This window comes from Narcine bancroftii, chromosome 5 (genome assembly GCF_036971445.1).
Source record: "Narcine bancroftii isolate sNarBan1 chromosome 5, sNarBan1.hap1, whole genome shotgun sequence".
NCBI lineage: Eukaryota > Metazoa > Chordata > Chondrichthyes > Torpediniformes > Narcinidae > Narcine > Narcine bancroftii.
Window position 1 is genome coordinate 194,931,540 of NC_091473.1, and position 10,918 is coordinate 194,942,457.

Sequence of the window (10,918 nt, forward strand, 5' to 3'; positions counted from 1 at the left end):
CTTGAGGCCGTTGGTCGGCCACCCGCCGTCTTGCCGCCAACATGGTTAGCGAGGCGGAGTGCGGCCGTTGGTCGGCCATCAGGTGCCATGTCGGAGGCGCGAGGTTCGAGGATGAGTGGCTCTGGGGTTCCGGAATGCCCCCCCGCCCCCTCCCAACCTGTCCGCACCCTCCCCCCCGGCCGCCAGAAACCCGCGACCCCTGACCCCCCCCCCCACCCGGTGCCGGTGCACCCACCCCCACCGGTCCCCCGTCCCCCTGACCCACCCCTCGTCCTGACCCTCCGTGTCCTGACGCCCCGTCCCCCGACTCTCTCGTCTTCCCGACTCTCCCATTTCCCGGTTCCCCCTCCCCATCTCCCGGTCCCCTTGTCCCCCGTTCCCTTGACCCTCTGCATCCTCCGGTCCCAGTGACGCCCCGGTCCCCGATCGCCTTAACCTCCGTCCTGAAACCTGCATCCCCTGACCCCAGTCCCCTTGAATCTCCCGGAGGACTTTAGTCCACGTGACTGCCTGTCGACCTGCCCCATCCCCCTGACCCCCTCCAATTCCTGACCCACCCCATTCCACTAACCCAACCTGACCCCCCTGTTCCCCCCTCCCTGACCCCACCGTCCCCGTCCCCCTGACCCCACCCGTCTCCCTGAACCCTCCCTTGTCCTGATGCCCTGTCCCCTGACCCTCTTGTCTTCCCGACTCCCCCATTCCCCTGTCCCCTCCCCATCCCCTTCCCCCCAGTCCCCCTGACCCTGGTCCCGTCCCCTTGTCCCCCTGAATCCTCTGGTTCCCCTGACCCCCCTCCCCCCGGTCCCCGATCTCCTTAAACCCTGTCCCGAAACTTGCATCCCCTGACCCCCGTTCCCCCGAATCTCCCCGATCCCTCTAGTCCCCCTGACTCCCTATCCCACTGCCCTATCCCCTGATCTCCTCCAGTTCCCGACCCACCCCATTCCACTAATCCAACCTGTTCCCGTGATTCCCCCCTTCCTGACCACCCTCCTCCTGACCCCCACTATCTCCCTCCCACCTTCCTGTCTTCTTCCCCCCGCCTCCCCATCTGCTCCCCCCTGCCTCCCCATCTCCTTCCTCTGTCCCCTGAACTCCCCCAGTTCCCGACCCCTGTCCCCTCATTCCTGACCCACCCAGTTTCCCTAACCTAACCTGTCCTCGTGATTCCCCCTCCCCTGACCACCCTCCTGACCCACCATCCTTGTGATTTCCCCCATTCCCCCTCTCTCTGACCCCCCTTCCCCATTACATCCCACTTTGTTCCCTTCTCTATCTCATGACCTGCTTTCCCTGCACCCCCCCCCCCCCTCCCATTGCCTCTAAATCCCCACCTGTGTTCTTACAGAACTGGCTGAAGCTGTTCAGGAGCTGAGCGCCGAGCTAGCGAGGTTCCAAGACAACATGCAGAAGGTCACTGAGTTCCAGGGCTCCCTCCTCCGTGTCCACAAAGTCCTGGTAAGAAGTGGACATCTGGGAAACATGGATCCAGCAGTGAAATTGGCCAGGGCTGGACACCACTGTCAGATCCAGTGGCACTGCATGTTCTCTCTTAACCCAGTGCTGATGGCCTCCTGTGATAAATCGGAGTAGTTGTGGGATTATAGTTGCTACTTCACAATGAGTCAGAAAGATCTGAGTTTGGCACACATATAAAAACGCAAGTTTTATCTTTTACCGCGGATTCATCTCCCGGGGTCTTGCCAAAGTTACTATTCTCTGGAACTAACTTGTGAAGGATGGAACTAACGTGAAGGAGACCACTATCTCAATGCCACCATCCTGCACCAACTCATTTCCCTTGATTTCCTCATGATCCAAAAATCTCTCCATTTTCTTTTTGAGTATAGTCAACCTCTGAGCCTCAAAGTCCAGGTAGGGTGACCTATGCACCTTCTCCACTACCATCTACTGCATTTGGAGCTCCTTGACCTCGACAAGACTGGGTGACTGGTTTGCCAAGCACCTGTGCTCTCCCTTGACACTCCAGTTAGAGCTCCCTATTGCAAGCCACTTCAATTGCCCTCCCATTCCCAAACCGACGTTTCACCTCAGACACCTCTGGAGCCAGGTTGAGACTGAGTACATATCTGAACTGCACCTTGTATTCTGCCTGGGTTGTCCATGACCTAACAATATAACTGAATCCTCCAAATTCATGTTCTTACTAATCACTTGTGAATCTGCAGGGGTCATCCAGTGCTCCCATTGTGGTCTACTCTACATAAAGAGACGGCACAGACAGGGAGTTAGCTTTGCTGACCACCTCAGCTCTGTCGGCTGCAATAGCACAGATCTCCCAGTGGCCACCCATTTCAATTCCCTGTCCCATTCCCTTGCTGACATATCTATTCATGATCTTATGTACTGCCAGACTGAGACCACTGTGAATTGGAAGAACACAGCTTCCATCTGGGCACCCTCCAACTGGATGGCATTAACATCGACTTCTCTGGTTTACGTTATCTCTCTCTCTCTCTCTCTCTCTCTCTCTCTCTCTCTCTCTCTCCCTCTCCCTCCCTCCTTTTCCCTCTGTCCCATTTCACAGAGCCAAAATCAATTCTCACCTTTCCTCTTAACCAATTAACATCTGTTGATGGTCTGGATTCATCCCGGTCATTCTTTATTCTGACGCCTTCCTGTTCTTTGCTTATATTTTGAAGGAGGGCTCAGGCCCGAAACATCAGTAGTATATCTTTACTTCCTGAGGACACCTCGAGACCAGCTGAGTTCCTTCAGCATTTCTGTGTGTTTCTATTGCAATCACAGTGTCTGGTGACTTTTGATTTTTACTCCTTCTCATCCACCTACCCTTTTCCAACTCCCTTATTCCATTATCCAGTTCCTTTCTACAGATATTTGGAGAGATATGGGGAGAGGAAAGGTTAAGAAATATTGGCCAAACATAGGAAAATGGGACTAGCATGGGAAGAAGTCAGCAGGCATAGCATTCAGTGCAATGCTGTTACACTGCCAGTGATCGATACTTTTCTGTAAGGCGTTTGTACGTTTTCCATGTGTCTGCATGGGTTTCCTCCGGGTGCTCAAGTTTTCTCCCACCATTCAAGAAAATGTATTGGGGGTTGTAGGTCAATTAGATATAATTGGGTGGCACGGGCATATGGGCTGAAAGGGCCCGTTATGGTGCTGTATGTCTAAATTTTAAAACACTTGGTCAGCATGAATAAGTTGGGCTGAAGCGTTTGTTTTCAACACTGTTAAACTCTGTTAAGGACTCTGGAGACGGTTCAAATCTAGTGGCGAATTAACCATTAGGCTGAGTAGGCTTCGGGTCCCGGAAGGTAAGGGAGCCCAACGCATTATGGTCTGATTAAACTGACTTAACAAAAACAACGAGGTTCATTGCTCAGCCTAATGGTTAATCCGTCACTGGTTGTAGAAGCATAAATATGACCCCTTGTAACCATGCCATCTTATTAAAAGAATGTTAATCCCAGACAGACTGCCCCACCAGCGATCGGGACTGGGATTCTAATCCTGCGTTGTGTGTAGGAGTTTGTACATTCTTCCCATGTCTGTGTGAATTTTCCCCAGGTGCTCCACCAGGATTTCTCTGATATTAATTTGTTAAACTTGCTTGATTGTGAGAGACCCATGAACTGCACCTGAGCTAGCGGCAGCGCTGTCACTGTCTGGTTGCCCTGGGTGTTTAAGATTTTTAGAAACCCATTTGCAGTGCATTTCGTTATAATAGCGCCAGCATGTCTGTGAGTCCGTAGACTTGCACACAACTGGCAACGTGCTCACTGTCTCCTTTGCCCACGACTGCTGGGTGGAACCATGCAAAATGCACAAGCTACGGCTGTACTCGTGGCCAGACCTGGGCCCAGCCGGATTCCCCTTTCCCTGCACATTGTGTTCAGCCAGTGCTGGCCAGGGAGCTGAGTAGCCCCAGTGGCTGCAGCTTACAGCTGGTTTCTTACCATGCCCTTTGCAGCTGCTTCAACAAGTGAACCACTTTCTCTCGAAAGGCCCGAGCTGAGAGATCGGTGGGTTGTACTTGACAGTAGGATGTGTTACCAATGGGGAACATTTAGAAACAACAAACAAGGAGATATTCTTTTCCAGTATTGTTAATGCTTTGGGAGAAAAGGGAAGCGGGGAGGGCAAGAGGGTTCGAGCCGGGGCCGGTTGGAGGAAGCCAACCGATGTCGGGACTGTGTACCTGAAGTTGTGTCTGGGTGGCTCGTGGGAGAGAAGGGGTAGAGGGGAATCTCTTTCAGGGTGGCAGTGGCATAACGGGGTGGGGGGGAAGAGGGTTTACAGACGGAGTAACCGTTCCCCCTGAGCACATTTGTTCAAAAGTGACATCTGTTTTTGAACTGAGACCATGGCTGATTGGGCTATTAGCTAGCATGGATTGTGAGAACACAAGGGCTCTCCTGCTCTGATTTACCGTTCGAATATTGAATTCCTTTCGCGCCCTTGTGTTCTCACAATCCATGCTAGCTAATAGCCCAGAGAGGCGAGAGTTGTAAGAAAAATGTTTGTTTTATATAAACTGAGTAGATTTGCAAATTGTGTCCCACAGTTCAGGTAGATTGAGGGGAGGGTTCGTAGCAGGCATCGGGAACTCCAGTTACTGGAGCTGGGAGCTCCCGACGCCCGACTCCGAACTTTTCCCTCAGCCTAATCCAGAGCTCCTGACGACCGAGTCGTGACTCCAAACCCTCCCATCCCCTTGGCCTACTGCACATGCACACCAGATTCAAATATTAAAATAACTTTAATCAAAAGGGGTTATTGTTACATTGGGTATGTAGGTGAAATAGTGAACAGAGTGCATTTTCGTTATAAAATTATTTAAAATGTAAAAGATGTATAATTTTATTAAATAATAGCTAATTTTAAAGCAGTCATCGCTTCAATAGTTTAAATTATTGGGAACTCATTCCATTCAAATGGAATGTGATCAATTAAATGCAGAGCCTGCCTGTGTGCAGGGAGTGGCTGTATGCTTCGCTCTCTCCCCTTCCTTCTCCGTCCCAACATTGTTGTCCCACTTGGGGCAATGCCGCTGGTGGAAACAGGGAGGGAGCTGGGAGGTGGAAAATCCTAGTAAGACAGATGGTCTCTGAGCTCGCTGGAGGGGGAGGGAGGGAGAGAGAGAAAAGGAACGGGGGGGGGGGTGGGTGTTGGTGTCCGAGGTGGTACCAGTCTGCACTACAAACCTTGTCTGCACAAGCACCATTTTCAGCACCACCAAGCGAAAGATGGGAGAGATCAGAAAATCTCTCCCCATGCCACGACCGATCTGAAGGACAAACACACAATGCAGAGCTCCCTCTATCGTTTCGTGGTCGGCAGAAGCAAAGGTTGCCTGGCTGTGGCTGCCAATTTAAGTCTGTGCACGTGCGCGCATGGTGCATTTTTTATGAGTTCTCACTCCCCTTAACATTAAAACCTGGCCATATCCTTGCAAAGGGTTGGGGGGGGGGGGGGGGCCTTACTAAAGATCAGCCTAGGGCCTGGGTCTTGGTTAATCCGCCACTGTTAAAATCCCATACAGCAGACTGGAAATTTAAATGCATTATTAAAATATCTCTAATTTAAACAAAGAAAATAATATTGGTGACTGCAACTTGTCCTAAGAATCTTCTGGATCCGTAGTGACCTTCAAGGCCAGGGAGTGAAACAAGAATACCGTCAAGGAAGGGCTCGGGCCCGAAACGTCAGTTATATATCTTTACCTCCTATGGACACTGTGAGACTGGCTAAGTTCCTCCAGCATTTCTGTGTTTTTACTACAAGGGAAAGGACCCTAACCTTCACACAAGACAATCAATTCTGGCCTGCCATGGATAAAGGTTCCCAGTGAAAGAAATAATTTGGCACTTCTAGCTGACTTGTAATTTCTGGAAGTTAAATATCAAGAACATTAGCTAAAGATTAATTAAAATGTTGATATGCAAGAGGACCTGAATGTACTTGTACATTAGTCAGTGAAGGCAAGCAAGTAGGTGCAGCAAGCAGTTAAGATTGCAATGGTATATTTGTTTCAAGATTATTTTTGTCATGTTGTAGCTAGCTGCTACAAGCTATGGCTCTGCAGAACCTCTAGTACAGGAGAAGTTATAGCTGGCATGGAGATTAGCTGAAAAAGAACATGCTGTTCCCAGAATGACACAAACCCAGTTGAGTGTAGTTAAAACTGAGCTTTATTGGGCTCACAGGCCTCTTTTATTCTCAAGCCGAGGGGCATGGTCAAAACCCTCTCAGCACTGATTGGTGTGTTTGTGATCCGCTTTCCCTGATCGGCCAGTTAAGCTCTTTTGGTTGTGGCCAATTGGAGGGTAGCGCCGCGGGCCTCGTGCAGCCTGCTGGATCATCGCATTCGTTCTTCATTTTGTGAGGCCCCGTGGGGGATCTGCGGAGGGCCGCCACACGATAATAAAACAGAAAATGTGATTTGCCTTTAGTCTACCGTAAGGCAGACAAAGGTTCTCCATTAGCAAAAATTATCTGGGCCCCTTTACAGCTAAAGAGAAGCAAAAGAAAGTCCCCCAGAGTCAATTGAGTGTTCATGGATTCGCTTCCAGCACTCCCGCCGCCTCCACTCCAAATCCAAGCTCCAGATGCACACCTCTGACATGATCAGGAAGCCTCCAGTGCCCTCATGCATCCCAGTTCCGATACCCAGTACCCCTCTGGCCAGTCTCCAGTAGTCAGCAGCCCGGTCGGTGTACATCCCTTGACCGCAGTTACCAGCATTCCGCAGCCTGTGTGTTCTTCAGCCTCAGCTCCTCTTATTTGTCTGCTACCGTGGTCACCGTCCCATGGGTCGTCTCCTCTGCTTTTCCTTCTCAAATGGGGTGGAAGGTGGGGGTTGGTCTCCCCATTTTCTGGTGCCCTCCGCCAGTCCTCTGCTTCCCTGGAACCTGCAACCCCTAGTAGCTGCTACTGATTGTAGGTGTCACCATCTTGGGCCTGACCCCTCATTCACAGGATTTTGAAAATAAACCACCATTGGTTCCTTTAACAGGCTGTTTATAGCCTGTACAGAGCCAATGGCAGTCTGATTGGTTGGCCGGACTGAAATTTTGCTCCCTACAGATCTGCACCAGGGGCAGTGCTGCCATTACAGATGTTTGAATGTCCTGAAGCATTATATACAATTCGGTCTCTTTACCTAAGAGGGAGAATGTACTTGTCATAAAGGAAGTGGAGCAAAGGTTCACAAGACTATTTCTTGGAATAGAGATACTGTTGTTGGAGGATAGATTGGAGCAAGTAGGTTTACATTTTAGATGAATGAGGGATCTTCCCCAGACTGGGCTCGATATGCCAGAAACACAGATGATGTTTGCCCAGTTAGTTAACAGGGTAAACCATTTGAGTTTGAGATGAGATTCCTTCATGCAAAGGTTGGTGAAGATGTGAAATTTTAATAGGAAGTGCACCGTCATGTACTTTGGTCAAAGAAATAGACGGGCAGACTTTTATTTAGATGGGGAGAAAGTACAAAATTTAGGGATGCAAAGGGACTTGGGAATCCTTGTACAGGATCCCCTAAAGGTTAACCTCCAGGTCATGACAGCGCATAACAGCGCATGACGTCCTGTTTTGCGGAAACTGCCAAAACGTTTGGCCTGAAAGTCACCCTGAAGAAAACTGAGGTCCTCCATCAGCCAGCTCCCCACCATGACTACCAACCCCCCCCACATCTCCATCGGGCACACAGAACTTAAAATGGTCAACCAGTTTACCTACCTCAGTTGCACCATTTCATTTGATGCAAGGATCGACAAAGAGATAGACAACAGAGTCACCAAGGCAAATAGCGCCTTTGGAAGACTACACAAAAGAGTCTGGAAAAACAACCACCTGAAGAAACACACAAAGATCAGCGTGTACAGAGCCGTTGTCATACCCACACTTCTGTTTGGCTTCGAATCATGGGTCCTCTACTGGCATCACCTATGTCTCCTAGAATGCTTCCATCAGCGCTGTCTCCGCTCCATCCTCAACATTCATTGGAATGACTTCATCACCAACATCGAAGTACTCAAGCTGGCAGAGTCCGCAAGCATCGAATCCATGCTGCTGAAGACCAAACTGCGCTGGGTGAGTCATGTCTCCAGAATGGAGGACCATCGCCTTCCCATTCCCAAGATCGTGTTATATGGCGAGCTCTCCACTGGCCACCGAGACAGAGGTGCACCAAAGAAGAGGTACAAGGACTGCTTAAAGAAATATCTTGGTGCCTGCCACATTGACCACCGCCAATGGGCTGATATCGCCTCAAACCGTGCATCTTGGCGCCTCACAGTTCGGCGGGCAGCAACCTCCTTTGAAGAAGACCGCAGTGCCCACTTCACTGACAAAAGACAAAGGAGGAAAATCCCAACACCCAACCCCAACCAACCAATTTTCCCTTGCAACCGCTGCAACCGTCCCGCATCGGACGTCAGTTACCAACGAGCCTGCAGCAGACGTGGACATACCCCTCCATAAATCTTCGTCCGCGAAGCCAAGCCAAAGAACCTCCAGGTTGAGTGGGTGGTGAAGAAGGCAAATGCAATTCATTTCTAGAGGCATTGGATATAAGAGCAGGGTGTAATGTTGAGACTCTATAAACCTCTGGTGAGACCTCAATTGGAGTACTGGGTACAGTTTTGGGCACTGTATTTGAGTAAAGACCTGCTGGCGTTGGAGAGGTTTCAGAGAAGATTTACTGGAATGATACCAGGAATGAAAGGGTTAGCAGATGAGGAACGATTGTCACTTCTTGGACTGTACTCGTTGGAGTCTAAAAGGATAAGGGGAGGACCCAGAAGAGGTATTTCAAATGCTGAAAGGCCTGGACAGTGTAGATGTGGCAAAGATATTTCCCATGTTCAGGGAGTCTAGGACAAGAGGGCACAACTTCAGGATTTAAAACAGAGATGGGGAAAAAATTCTTGAGCCAGAGGGTCATGAATCTGTGAACGTTGCCACAGGCGGCAGTGGAAGTGAGGTCGTTGGGTGTGTTTAAGGCAGAGATTGACAGGTATTTGATTAGTCAGGACATCAAGGGTTACAGGGAGAAAGCCAAGGAATGAGGCCAAGTGGGAGGATGGATCAGCTCATTTGAATGGTGGAGGAGACTTGATGGGTCAAAGGGCCTACTTTGGCTACTATCTCTGGTGATGGTACAGCATGGTTGAAGGCCTTTCCTGTTCATAAAATCAGTGCTGCACAATTACAAATAATTAACCTACAAAATATGTTTTGGGGGGTAGGGGGAAACCAGAGCAACCAGAGAAAACCCAGGTAGGTCACGGAGAGAATATAAAAATTTCTTCCAGACAACAGCGGATCCAAACCTGGGTCACTGGGGCTGCAATAGCGTTGCATTAACTGTGCGGCCTGAAGGTTGCAGAAGCCATTCAGTGGGGGGTGGGGGGTGGGGAGACAGATTTCTGGACAAAAGGCACATCAAGGACTCTCAGGAAGAAACAGTAACATGTTACTGAGATCTGGGCTCAATTCGTTTATTATCATCTGTACAAGTACAACCTGACAATACAACCTTCTCCGTTCCTCGGTGCAAAACGCGCAGACACACAACCAGACATCACACAAACAAACAATTCACAGGCAGAACAAGTATTCAAATATGCAAATAAATAAATATTGTTTCATGAACATGAGAGTCTTGAAAGTTCCTTTGATCATTTAACATTTTCACTGCCCGTTGGAAGAGGCTGTTCCTCATCTTGGTGGTGCTGGCTCTGATACTCCTGTATTTCATCTCTTAGGGGTCCTCAATAATTTTGCGTGTCCTCTTCAGACAATGATCCTGATAGATCATGTTGAGATGGGGAGGAAGGAGGGAGACTCCAATGATCCTCTCTGCCAAGTTAAATGGCAGAACAGGCTTGAAGAGCAAAATGGTCTACTATTTTCTCTAGTTTCCATTCAAGCAATCATCGTTTCACTTTTGTTTTTGCAGTGTTTCTGGATGGAAAATACACAGGAGTTAATAAAACATCGCCGACTGATGAGTCAGTCACTCCCTGCTCTGAATCTGCTCAGGAAGTGATATCAGGAGTATTCCCCTCCGGATCTTCTGCCCTCCAGATCTCCCCTCCGGATCTTCTTCCAGCTGGGCCTGCCTGAAGATCAGCCTTCCTTGTGTTCTCCTAACATCGTTTTTCCCAAACCGTTGATCCCCTTCCAGGAAAGGTGCACCTTCCCATGTCATTCCAGGTGGGAACTGCAGGGCTTTCCATGGGGACCATCTCCAGGAACGAGAACCAATTCACAACTCCAGGAAAACTCAGCTGAAATCGAACGTTTTCAACAGTTCTTGGCATTTGCAGGGTTCCTTGTAACCTGGTGACGTTTCTCTGAGCTCTCAAAGGCATTGTCTCTTGCTTAAATAAATAGTGATCCCTCTTTCTCTTCAGTGTCTGTGACCCACATCATTTTTCAAGGTATTTGATCATTTTATTGTAATAAAACAGAATATGTGATAGTACATGAAATTTCCTTTAGTCTAAGGCAGACAAAGATTCTCCATCAAGGGAAATTGCCCAGTGCCCCTTTCAGCCAGAGAAAGAGAACCAAAAGAGAGTCTCCCCAGTGATATCGAGTGTCCATGAATTCACCTCCAGTGCTCCTGCGGCCACACAGCCTTCAGTCCAAAGCTTCAGTGAATTGAGCTCCAGATGTACACCTCCCAATATGATCAAGAACCCTCCAGCACCATCTCTCATCCTGGTTCTGATACCTAGTACCCCATCAGCCAGTCTCCAGCTGTCCACAACCCAGTGCAAGACCTTTGACTGCAGTCGCCAGCAGCGCACAGCCTGTGTGGGTTCCTCGCCTTGAGTCACCACCAGCCCAACCACCTGTGTGTTCTTCAGGCTCAGAGCCCCTCACTGGTCTGCTGGTGTAGTCACCATCCTGT

General features: G+C 49.5%; 1 long non-coding RNA gene across 1 annotated transcript; it reads left to right on the top strand.

Annotated features, from left to right (window-relative positions):
* Positions 1-10,414, top strand: LOC138764519 (uncharacterized). Its single transcript, XR_011358176.1, has 3 exons — positions 1-103; positions 1,352-1,461; positions 9,959-10,414. It is a non-coding gene; the product is annotated as an uncharacterized lncRNA (long non-coding RNA).
* Positions 10,415-10,918: the final 504 nt, after the last annotated feature.